Source organism: Apodemus sylvaticus, chromosome 6, assembly GCF_947179515.1.
Source record: "Apodemus sylvaticus chromosome 6, mApoSyl1.1, whole genome shotgun sequence".
Classification (NCBI taxonomy): domain Eukaryota; kingdom Metazoa; phylum Chordata; class Mammalia; order Rodentia; family Muridae; genus Apodemus; species Apodemus sylvaticus.
Genome location: NC_067477.1, coordinates 28,783,575 through 28,796,738, shown reverse-complemented (window position 1 = coordinate 28,796,738; position 13,164 = coordinate 28,783,575).

The following is a 13,164-nucleotide window of genomic DNA, read 5'->3' as shown; positions in this document are numbered from 1 at the left end:
AATAATGCGTTGTCGCTTGTTGTTACAGTTGTTCTCAGGATGTTCACTTTTGCTTTACCTGTATTATATGTTCTGAAAAACAATTTTATAAGGGTATAGGTAGAAATCCATGGTGTGCATTCTATTTTTATCAGATAGCTGTATTTGTGTTTTTATGTCTGTATAAATATAGTTATGTAACATCTTCTCTGAATACATGACTTCTGATTTCCCTTGGCATGATTTGAGGTCTCCTTGGCCTCTGCATAATGAGTATATATTTCCTCTCAGAGCCAAGGTATCATTATCAGGCCCTGCAGCCAGCTAGGTCTTATTAACTAATAGACAGCACATATCATTATCTTGCATTCATTAATTAGATGCCTTCTTAATAATGGTTTCTGGAATAATTTGATAACCACAACCAAAACCAACAAACACAAATATAAATATTTTATAAAATATATCTATTTCTATCATGAATTATGTGATTTAAAATTATAAAAGACCATTGAAACTCTTTAAATGAAAATGTTGAGAAAATCATTAATGTTGAGAGAAAACTAGAGTCATGCCTGCTGTCATGTGGTGGGGAAAGATACCAGGGACTGCCTAGCATCAAGCAGGAGGATGATACTCAGAGTCACTACCACTATAAACAAGTATGCAGTGATGAAATGAGAGAGGAAAAGAAGGGAATGTTATGTGTTCTATGGAGAGAGGCAGAACTGCAGATGTGAGAGGGGTGAGGATCAGCCCACTGTGAGTAGCCTGCACTGCCACTTGAGGACATGATAAGGACCTGCCCACTCGTGCCACTGAAGGCCATGTCTATGTTTGTGACTCTACAGGAAGAGATGTCTTGGTCCATTGCCCATATGATCACCAACGGACATGCAGACATTCCTGTTCTGACCTCCTTCCTGATGTCCAAGGACTGCAAAGAGTTGTCCCCACCCCTTGACTGGGCAACATGGGGATAACTTGACCCAAGAAGAAGATCTGACCTCATCTCTCCAAGACCATGTGGTGGCCTGGGAACAGGAGAGATCTCCCCCATCCCTGCCCTTGCTGGTGAGCTGATCCTGATGTTATTAGCACATATGCCAGTTCAGCCTCTTACTATTGGCTGCAAGCAGGAGAGCTGGCTTGCCCATTGCCTTAACCAAGTGAGACAGCTAACACTGGTGATGGGGGAAAAGGAGAACTGGAGGCCAGAACAACACAGTCACCACCCTGGCTCAGATCCAGGGCCTTAGATTGGCCCATCCCAGCATCTGCCCAATCTATGACCAGCTGGAGGGCATAAAGGGGACAGTCCTGAAGAACCTAAACTGCAGAATCCCCATGACATAGGGTGACAGTATCTGAGAAGATCCCCAGTAAGGATCCAGTATTAGGGCAGCAGAAGTCAAGTGAACATGTACAAGGCCAGTGATTCATTGCAAAGAACATTTGCAAGTAAAGCTGTTTGGGTGAAAGCTATATTGTGTGACACACTGAGACACACTATAGCTTACATAGCAAGATGATTTTTGTTTTTTTTTTCTTAATGTTATTTTCTTTCTCTCTTTTTTTATCTCATTTTATTTTGTTTTATTTTTGTTCTCTTTTGTGGTAGAGGGAGCAAGGGCAGAGGGCTGAAATGGAGGAATGGGGAGATGAGTGGGATTAGGATGTACAATGTGAAAAAAATAAAACTTCTAAACAAAACAAAACAACGCAAAAAAGAAAATCGCGAGCTTAATATTCTTCCCTAAGACCAGGTATTATTGTCAAATGTATGGCTAAATCAAACATTTTCTTTGTAAATTCATTAAGAAACAACCATAATGGGATGTGAACCACTGCAGTGCAAATGAAGTTTTATGTATATTTGTTAGTATCTGTTAATATTGTGCCTCATTGTAGTCTACGTATAAAGTAATATGATAGTGATTATAAAAACAAAAGCTAAAACTACTAGTTAGAAAGAATGCCTTCTCTTTCTCTGGTTATTCTGTTACACCAGCAAGACAATCTGGACCTGAATTATGGGAAATAAAATTACTTTGTAAATAAGACATCCAACCTTGTGAGAATAGTGGTTTGTTGTTTCTGTTCCTTTTGTAGATAATTAAACTAAGTTGTATCCTTTCCCTCCAGGGAATTTCCTCTTTTCAGGGGACGTTCCAGTTAAATGCCTCTGAATTGAGTGTATCAAGAAGCATGCTTGTTCCATTTAATCACCCTCATATCTTCCCGTGATTTTCTTATAAAGTGAATAAACTCTATAAAATCCAAGTGCATTACTAAAAAAAATAACAAAACTGTCACTAGTTAAAAACTCTATATCTAAGCTATCAGATTTCATCTGCAATTTGTATTATGTAATAGTGTTTTATCTAATTAGAATGTAAACACTAATTAGACTTTATTTAGCTATTTTTCAGCTTGAAAATATTAAAGTTTTCCTCATATACTGATTCATCTTTTCTCTGTAGCTGACATACAAGTTTACTTAGTCTACAGTACTCCAAAGAAGAAAACAGCATCAATAATGGAAGATACATGCTGAATATTTCTTTTCCAAAATCTTTGGTCTAAAGATCATTCAGTTTTTGAGATATACATATTTTCATATGCTTAGTACTATCTTAGTAGATTTACAGGTAAAAAGAAACTTTGGTTATTTTTCCTGTACAAGTTAGGCACATTTAATTTCATACCTTATTTCTTCATTCAAGAAACAATTTCATAAGCCAAGCAGTGGTGATGCATGCCTTTAATCCCAGCACTTGGGAGGAAGAGGCCGGCAGATTTCTGAGTTTGAGGCCAGCCTGGTCTACAGAGTGAGTTCCAGGATAGCCAGGACTACACAGAGAAACACTGTCTTGAAAATAAAAAGAAAGAAAGAAAGAAAGAAAGAAAGAAAGAAAGAAAGAAAGAAAGAAAGAAAGAAAGAAAGAAAGAAAGAAGGAAGGAAGGAAGGAAGGAAGGAAGGAAGGAAGGAAGGAAGGAAAGAAGAAAGAAAGAAAGAAAGAAAGAAAGAAAGAAAGAAAGAAAGAAAGAAAGAAAGAAAGAAAGAAAGAAAGAAAGAAAGAAAGAAAGAAAAAGAAAACAAAAACAGAAAGTTTCATGATGTTGAATTTTCTACTTTTAGCATTTTGATGACATCCACGAACATCACATTTAACATGTGTTTAGACACTCATATTCCATCTGAAAAATTAATTACAATGTGAATGCAAAATGGATTCTGAGGTAGGGTGGTTACAGAGAAGGTGAAGGAATGTGCTTAATAAGGAATTCCTTGTTTGGATCAAAGCTTCCAAGGAAAATTTTCAATTAAGACCAATTTTTATGAGAAGACACATTTTTGTCACATCCCTGCCATCATACTCCTTTGTGTAATATAATCCCTTGTACTGTGGGGCTAGGAATCATATGTTGCAACATGCTTCTTTTACAATCATGTGGAACAAAGTTTCAGTCCCAGAACTTACATTAGGAAAATTAAACCTGGGCTGAACGTAGTGGATCATATTTCTAATCCCAGACCTGGTTGAGACTAATAAGCCTCAATGGACAACCAGTCTAGTTTATTTAGCAGCAACTGCATTCAGTTATTTCCTATGTAAAAGGGAAAGATGTATAAAAACTGAGCAATGATCTTCATGTTTACAATATGGTTTCCATTCACATATATGCACAGGTGAAAGTATATCTGCACACCTGTGTATATATACATACTCACATATTTTACCACACAATTTCTTTGTCCTAAATCCTATGTATATATTTAGTGACTAGGCCAATAAAATTAGAAATTGGAAAATATCCTCTGAAATATTTTACTAGAGATGCGTTGACAAGGCACAAAACTCTTAAACAAATAAAATTTATTGTCTTCAGGTTTTATAATTTCAGAGTAAAGATATGATCAAGATTGTTTCCATTCTAGATTTTTATCTTGACTAGAAGATGGCAGTAATTTCCTCAAATCATGTATACTTTTTCATTTTTCATTTACATATGCATTATTGCTATAAGTCCAGCAGCACGTTGGACAAGGGCCTGTTCTTATACCCTCATCATTATTTACGTGACTAGACCTACAATGACTCTATATCCAAATTAGACCATATTTCAGATTGGAAGGCATTAGAAATTTAGACATATGGATTTTGAATGCAGCACTATTTCAAGATTAATTGTCTCAAGCAAGCTGTCATTTCATTCTTATTTTCCTCTTCCAGGATATGACAAGCTATTTTCTAACCAGTGTCTATAATATTGGAGCCATATATCTTTAGGGCTGTCCTCATGGTTGGTGAAAGCACAGAACCAGCATTTGCATGCTGGTGCTAATGCTTAACAACTCTCTACATACATTTTCTCCTCTATAGGGTGGAGATGCTTATACCAAACATACCCAACTTACATAAGCACATTGCACCTGCTAAATAATTATGAATTTTATTATTTCATATGTATTACAAACTGAATTTATAAATAAGTGTGTCTCCAATTCTGGGTAGTTGTCAATACCCTTTGATTTTGAATATTTATACTGCTAAGAGATGACATATATCTAGGTTATGAAGACATAGATACATGCAGTCATTCATTTGGAATGTATGAATAATTCTGCCTAGATAGCATTGTTTTAAAAGACATTCAAATTTCAAATAATTTGTTCTCTGAATTTAGATACTCTCAACCTTTCCTGTTGGTTATCTACTTTGGATCTTCAAGTCAGTCTTATAGAAAAATACAGCTATAAAATAAAATAACCACATTGTAAAAATAGAACAAGGCAAGAACCTATCCTATTACTTGAATCCGTTCAAACATTCTGCTACAATAAATAATTGCTACTATAAATAACTTTCAATTCATTTAAAAACGTGTATTGTTCTAGTTCAAATTACATGTTGCTTTTGTATGTGGGGCCCATGTTAGTATTCTTACCTTGACTGTGGGATTATTTCGTTCACTATTGGAACAACTAATTTGTTTCTAGACCCAAATCTAGATGAGTTAATTGTTGATTCCATTTTATTATAGTCATATGTATTCATGTTGTGATATATTTCTTATAAGCCACCACATCTTAGCTTCAAGGCATTATTACTAGAAATGGTAGGCAAGGAGAACTTCAATAAATTCATATTACCAAACTTCAGAGACAATCGTGAGGCTAAGGGCTCAATCCAAGTCAGTTGACTGCAAGGCTAGATTTCATTGATGAATAATACTGTTACTGGAATGAAATAGGGTCTATGTCAACCCTTAAACATTCATATAAGATTTCTTCAACATTGCTTCTCATCTTTAGATTCTCTTAATCTAAATGTAGGGTCATATCAGAAAATAAATTTACAGTCAGAAGCAATTATTAAAAAATTAAGGCTATTTCTTATGCAACTTAAATGCAATATACCATTCAACCAAAATGTGTTGATGAATTCTGAAATTACAAAGATATCGCTGACAAGTACACAAATATTTAAATTAATTCTCCTAGGTTCTGATGCATTTGCTTTTGAACTACAACCTTGGATGGTATTAGGCTTCTTGTTATTTCTCATATGTATTTGATTTACCTCAAAGAAAATGTTCCTAAATTAGATTTTTAAGATTTAGTTAAGTGCTTCCAAAAAGTATTCAGCAAGTTGGAATTTTAGTTCTCATACATTAGTTTGGCTAAATTGAATAACAATAATTATTTGCATTTGTCTTTGAACTAATTTTTCTATAATTTTGGTGTTATGTTGGAAATGTACAAACTATAATACATTAGCAGACTCAGATAATTATATATCATATGGGGAAATATTGTATAATTTATTTGTATAATAAGATGTGAAAGGTATACCAACAAAAATAGAATACTGACAATAAAATATCAAATATTAGTACATATCTCTGTCTGTCAAATAACTTACATCTACTAGATACTATGCATTATTATGAGGATAATCTTCATTTATGTAGACAAATGTTAGTGTTGTGTGATGAAAGATCTAAAATCTAAGGCCTATGATCCTAGATATTCCAGAACCACTGAACATTGAGTAAAATGGAACTATATTATAAGATATCAAAAAAGTAAGGACTTTTTGTTTCTTTACTTTCTTTAAAGCTACACAGCTTATTTAACTTAACAATTACTAGTGTGGAGCTAGAGAGAAGACTCACCAATTAAGAATGCCTACTAAACTTCTATTCAGCTCACATATCAATCAAGGCTCCAGATATGGTAGCTCAAAACTGTTTGTGATTTAAGTTCAAGAGAGATGAAGTTCCCTGGCACATCACATAAAAAAACCACAAACAAGTGAACTTAGCCAATTATGTTAGAATGAAAAATAAAGATTTCCCATCATTAAAAGGCTAAAATACTTTATGATCTTAAATCTAGCCTTGTGGAGAATGCTAGAAATAATATTTTTCAGTGAATATAAAGAGTAAGCACAACTATTAGGATCCAGGAGAAAAGTATATGATGCTAGGCTAACCATTATTATACAAAATAAGATTAAGCAAAATAATAAGTATAGAGCTAATGAAATAAGACCAGTTAATACATATCTTCAACACCTACTCTGAATACAAATAATCTCTATATCTCAATCAAAAGACAAATGCTAGCCAAATACACTGGAGAACAGAATAGTACACAAGGCATTATGGAATGAACATTATTTTCATCAGCTTATGAATGTTCTACTTTTTTCAACTTTTATCTAGATTAAACAATGAAAGGGAGAGAGAATATAGAATTAATGGCATTAGAGATGAACACAGATATCACATAAATTTCACATATCATGATTACTTTAAAATCTACATTCTACAAACTAGGGAACTGCAATAAGTTCTAGATTCATATGGCCCATTAAAATTAAACCAAGAAGTGATCAGTAATTATTTATATGAACTCATTTTTAAGAGTCAATGTTATTCATTCTAGAAGTAAATGATGGATGTTGGAGAATTACAAACATTTTTCTTCATCCACAAGGTTGAATACATGATTCTCTTTTTGCGAACACTTACAGAATTTATTACCTTTACCAACTTGAATATGATGACATATGCAGGCACTTCTGGAAAAAAAATCACATGTTCTTCAGAGATAGTGATTTTTAGTGCTTAATTAGTTGTGCCTTCTCTAGCTCTGGGCATTAGAATAACATTAGCTTCATTACATGAGCTTGGAATTGGTCCTTCTGTTTCAATTTTATGAAATATTTAGAGAAATATTGGACATATTTCTGCCTCAAATTTCTGTAAGAGTTCTACTGTCAATCTATCTAGATTTGGGGTTATATATATATGTATATACATATATATATAAACACATTTATATAATGCATATATATGTTAATACACAGAAAAAATGATGCTTCCAGCTTTAAACAGATAATTCTTTCTTTGTAATGTGAGAGGGTAAACGTGAGACACAGATTTGCTCAAGATGCTAAGAAAAAATGGTGGTAGAAATGTTCCATTTGTACTTGCCTGTATTTCTAGATGTCACATTCTGAACTAAATTAACTGTAATTTTTACCTTATTTTTTGCCACACATACCAACCACCAAGAATCTCATGTGGATGACACATCTAAGGGAAAGATTTAGGTTATGTGTTTTATTTTAAGAGCCATCTGGCTCAAGTTCAGGGGAATATGTGCTGAAGATTGTGTTGTTTTATTTTACCATAAAGACTCTGGTCAGTTTTCTCCACTTGGAAGACTTTTCTACTTTCTCATGTCAGATGATGAATTTCTTGTCTCTTCTCAAGCAAGTTATTGCTATATTCAAATTTTAGAATGAAAAATTATTCCTCATGCTAGGCTTCCCCAGTTCTTCCTATTAGGTGTCATTTGAAGATTACCTACTGTAATGGCTAACATTGATTGCCAAAGTGACACACCTGGGAAAAAAAGAAAGACCAACCAAAGAATTGTTGCCATCAGATTGGCTTGATCTCTGTAGTCACGTCTTATGTTTTCTTTATTGCTTATTGATCTCAGAGGGCTTGCTCTACATTGGGCAGGACTATCTCTAAACAGAAGGGCCTGGGGTGTACTAGAATGGTAGCTGAAAAAGCCAGAGTAAGCAAGCAGTGTTTCCTTATTGGATTTTGCCTAAAGTCCCGGCCTTGAGTTTCTACCATCACTTCCCTCCATGATGGTCTATAATTTGTAAACGAAAATAAGCCTTTTCCTTCCCCCAAATGGTTTTGGTAAGTATTTTATTAAAGCTGAAGACCCTTTAGTAGGGGCTGGAGAGATGGCTGGAGAGATGACTCAGTGGTTAAGAGCACTGACTGCTCTTCCAAAAGTCCTGATTTCAAATCCCAGCAAGCACTTGGTGGCTCACAACTATCTGTAATGAGATCTAACTCCCTCTTCTGGAATGTCAGAAGACAGCTACAGTGTACTTTCATATTATAATAAATAAATCTTAAAAAAATAATAAAGCAGAATACACAAACTAGCATACCTAAAGTATTTCCTTTTCTTCTACCTTATGCTCATTATGTGTGTTATTAATTCCTTTAGATGTATCTTCTTTATTTTATACTTCATACTATAAGGGGATGAACTTCCAGAATTTTACAGAAAGATAGCATTTTAGTGCTTGAAATCAAGAAATCATTTACTAAAACTTTTCTGAATGTTTGAAAGTCCTTTTATACTAAATACATATGATGACATACTGTCTTGAAGAAAATCATGCTAGTCCTTTTATACTAAATACATATGATGACATACTGTCTTGAAGAAAATCATGCTAGTTTTGAAGTGGGTTTGTGAATCATGGAGATATTTTATTCTCACAAGTATCTTTGAACATGAATCAACTTATTTGATACAAATCTTATACTTTTATTTAAAAAGGCCATACAACAATAACAAATGTTACATAAATCTTTGTGCAACTTAGTTCTAGACATTGCTAGTTGAGCTCATAAAATAAAGCTTATTTTTGATGAATATGGCATAAGATTCCAATACATGAGCATCTGTTGCAAAACAAAAATCAAAACATTTTTTTATTCAGAACTTGATTCTCTTGAAAAACATCTGAAGGAGGCTTGTGCAGGTTGAGAAAATAATTGCAAAAGACTGTGCATGTGAACTGTTAACAATAATTCATTTATGCTAATTTGAGGTCATTATGAACCTAGATATTGGACCCCATATTCTAAACATGTAAAATATAATCTTACTTTAAAAGATTGTACAATTTGTTTATATCATCTCACGATATTTCTCAATATTTAATATTTTATGTTGAAAAACAGACTGCTTCTGAAAAATCCTATAATTCTAGATGCACACAGTAAGATGCTTTGGGGAGAAAGCTAAACTTTATACTAATTAGTGTAAGGTGCACCAGTGGTTCATATTGTTCTTAAGAAACAGTTATTTGCTTGAGAACCAAATACAGCTTCAAAAATGTCAAATGCAAGGCTAACCAAGCACAGAGCCATTTATTTCTGATCTTCTAAACATTTGGAATATTGTACCAGTTGCTTTAGCAGTAAAGCTTCTTTGAAATCAATCAACCTGAAGAAAACTGAGCATTCTGCATGTCCCAGAAAGAACCTGTGAAGACTCTTTGAGCACAAATGGATCTGACTTCTTAACTATCAACTGCATTATTCTACACTGATTGAGGCAGTTCATTACCAATTATAGGAGTTTGTTCCTAGGTAATCAATGGAGGTTAAAGAACATTTTCCTTTCTAGAATTAGTTCCCTAATTAATACAAGTGAATTTTAAAGTGGCCTTCTGAGGAGCAGCTGCTTTATCTATTGTTTATGGAACAACCCTGCCATCATGCTTGTTTTTTGGCATTGAAATAGAAATGAGCGTGATTTGCATAAGTGGAATATTATTTGCTCTGTTGATTATTTCCCTCATTTTCTTTTTCTGTATACTGCTCATTTGTTTTATTTTAATGATAAGTGATTTCTAGGCAGAAAACAACTGGGTGCTATTTTTTGACCTCACAAAACAGGCTAAAAATATGTTCAGAGAAATCAGAATTAGATTAGACTTTGTTTCAAATTAACCACAATTTTTTTGAGCATGGTCAAATTTATCTGGAATATATTTAAGATATCCAGATAAGAAGGGATAGTAGAAAATAAAGTTACAACTTCTTTGGAAAATAGATTTTATATAGAGGTTTTCAAAACAAAATATGGCATTTCAGAAACTTTGTGTCTCATTCTATAAACTGTCTTTAAAATGTAAGTTTCTGCATATAGTTCATCCCAGATTTTCAATACCTCTTTCACAATGATTTGAACAATAAATGAGTATTCTGTTAAAAGGAAACAAATGTTTTCTACCTACTTTTCCTTCCCAGTGCTTTGTTTTTACAAAACATGACAATGTTTTGTAATTTAGTTCTTTCTCCTTAATTTTATACACCAAAACAACCATCCCCTTACAAGCCATAAAAGAAAATTGTCTGGAAATATGGTCTTTAGATATAATCATTTTAAAGTGAGGTCCTTTGAGTATGCTCTAGCTCACCATAGCTCAGGGAAAAAGGAGATATATACATAGAGAAAAATATTACACAAAGAAACACACGCAGAGAGAAGTCTACATGGGGCAGATCTATTCCTAGTGCCCCCAATGAAGCCAGGCCTTCTGAGACCTTTATCGCAGAATACTTTGATTAATAACAGATAAAATATATTTCCATAGATTTTTCTTTAAATGTTGGAATGTTTTTAATAGATGACCTTAGAACCATATCAAAGAAATATATGTGAATGATAAATTAGCTAGAGTGTAAATGTTAATAGTATTAAACTTACTTATTCTCTTACTGAAAATCAAAAGACATTTTGTACAACATACTCATGCTATTAATTTATTATTCAGAAAATATTCAGGGCCTTCTTACTCATGAGAACAGTTGCATTAAATTAAATGAAATACTATAATTGCTGATTTAAAAGTATTACTTACCATGAAGAAAGCATATACCTAGAAATCAGCTACAGCTCTGATAATAAATATTTCCAGATAAACTGTGCGCATATATTATGTGTATATGTTATATGTATATTATATGTGTATGTATATATGTATGTATATATATGTATATTATATATGTATGTATATGTATATATGTGTGTATATTGTATATATATTCCATCTTCTTTCTATATATATATGTATATATCTCTATCTATATCTATACACTCATATACATATATCCATCAATATTATATGAACATGTGTAATTTCACAACAGAGTGGATTCCATCTATCTTGTGAAATGTGACCTCATGGCCTTATATTTAATATGTCTCTCACCACTATCATTGAATTGATGTGGTAATTAGATGATATGAATAGTTTAATTCAATTATTTGACAGATTACATCCAACCATGCAATGGGGAGTCATTCTACGAAATGAATCCTTTGGAGATTTTGTCAGTATTGAACATCACAGAATACACTTACATAAACTTAGATGCTATAGGACTATATACTCTGGTGATATGGTTTGTGTATAATATAGTCGTTGGCTCAAGGGACAGGAAAATCTGGTTAAGTCAATCACAAGATTAATGAAAACTAGAAAATATACGATATTTATGTGGCTGTTGCCAGTATGTAATTGTATACAGTTTTACCAGTGAAGGTACATTAAAATGATTATATCAACATAGTACATGAGATACATAAATTAGAAACCTAATTATTATCATCAATTATTAGACATTGTATATAGCCTCATACTTTATATGAATGCTGGATAAGTATTTGTTAATATCTGTAAAAAACAACTGTTTATTTGTGTAAATACTTTACTTGCATTTATGTGTGTGTACAATGCACATGTGTGGTGCCCTTAGAGGCTAGATGATGGAATGAGATCTTCTAGTTCTGTAGTTACAGTCTGTTGGGAGACACCAGGTTAATGCTCGGATTGAACGTGGACTGAAAAAGAGAGTAAAAGAGGTCATTGTTCTCAACAACTGATCCATCACACCAGATCCTAAGTGTTTTGTTTTGTTTTCTTTAATCCCAGCATTATAAGTACAAATACATGAATAATAAGAGGAACTTCAACATGGCAGTAATTATATAATCAGGGTGTAGAATCTCATACACACACACACACACGCACACACACATACAGAGTGCGACCACATTATATATTGTCTCTCGGGGACTGTATATGACACTACTTCATGCACAAGAACTTCATGACATGCTCTTTTTGAGTGTGTCATCTGCTTTCTTTCTTCCTCACTGTTCACTGATATTAAAGCTTCTTGAGTGTCTTTAAAAAGAAGGCAGGAAATTTCTTTCATAGAAATTGTGTTTCTCATTGATTGTCCTCTACAATTCCCTCACTGTCTGTAAAGTGTATAAACTAGGCTATGAAATATTCAACAAAATACCGTCTTGATGTCTTTCCTGTTGGAGACCTCTATTTTACAAAACAGATTGTTTGCAACTGTGTTCCCCTTCTGCCTAATGGGAACCCTGGGGGAAAGTTGTTGGCTTTGAGATTCAACTGCATAGTTCTAACAAATAACAGTGTTGAAACGAATGCAATCCGATAGCAGTAGACATTATTCAGTGATTTCTGAGTGGAATAGGTTCATATTTCTCTTTCCTTTGGGGAATGAAGGCAAAGGACACAGGGATGTGTCAGCTAAAGCCACGTATAAGCAAATGATTTCAAAAAGTAGTGAAGCAGTTCATGTTCCTCGGAGTCAAATGGGAGTCCTAAACTGTCAAGTTTCGCTTCAGTAGAAATAGGTTTCTCTTTGGGGACCAACAGACACATGCATTAGCTTCCCATTTGGTTTGCTGATACAGCAGCCATAACCTAGTAGGTACTGCAGGAGACTGCCAGAAAGATGAAAACAGAAGTAAATCACTTCACTCTACTTGGTTCTTAAACCAATAGAAAGAATTAATGTTGCCTTATGAAGACCACAGTGCTTTCCAGGAACTGAGACAAAGAACATATTGCTGATGGTGCAAACTAGTATTCTGTATAGAAACAAACCTTAGCAATTAGCAGGGTGTAGTTTGGAAAGCAATAATCTGCTAATATGGAACCTGGCTTCTCTTGTACACTGAGATTTTATGATGTAAATGATGCAAATTTGTCCATGTAGTAAGAAGCAAATGCACTC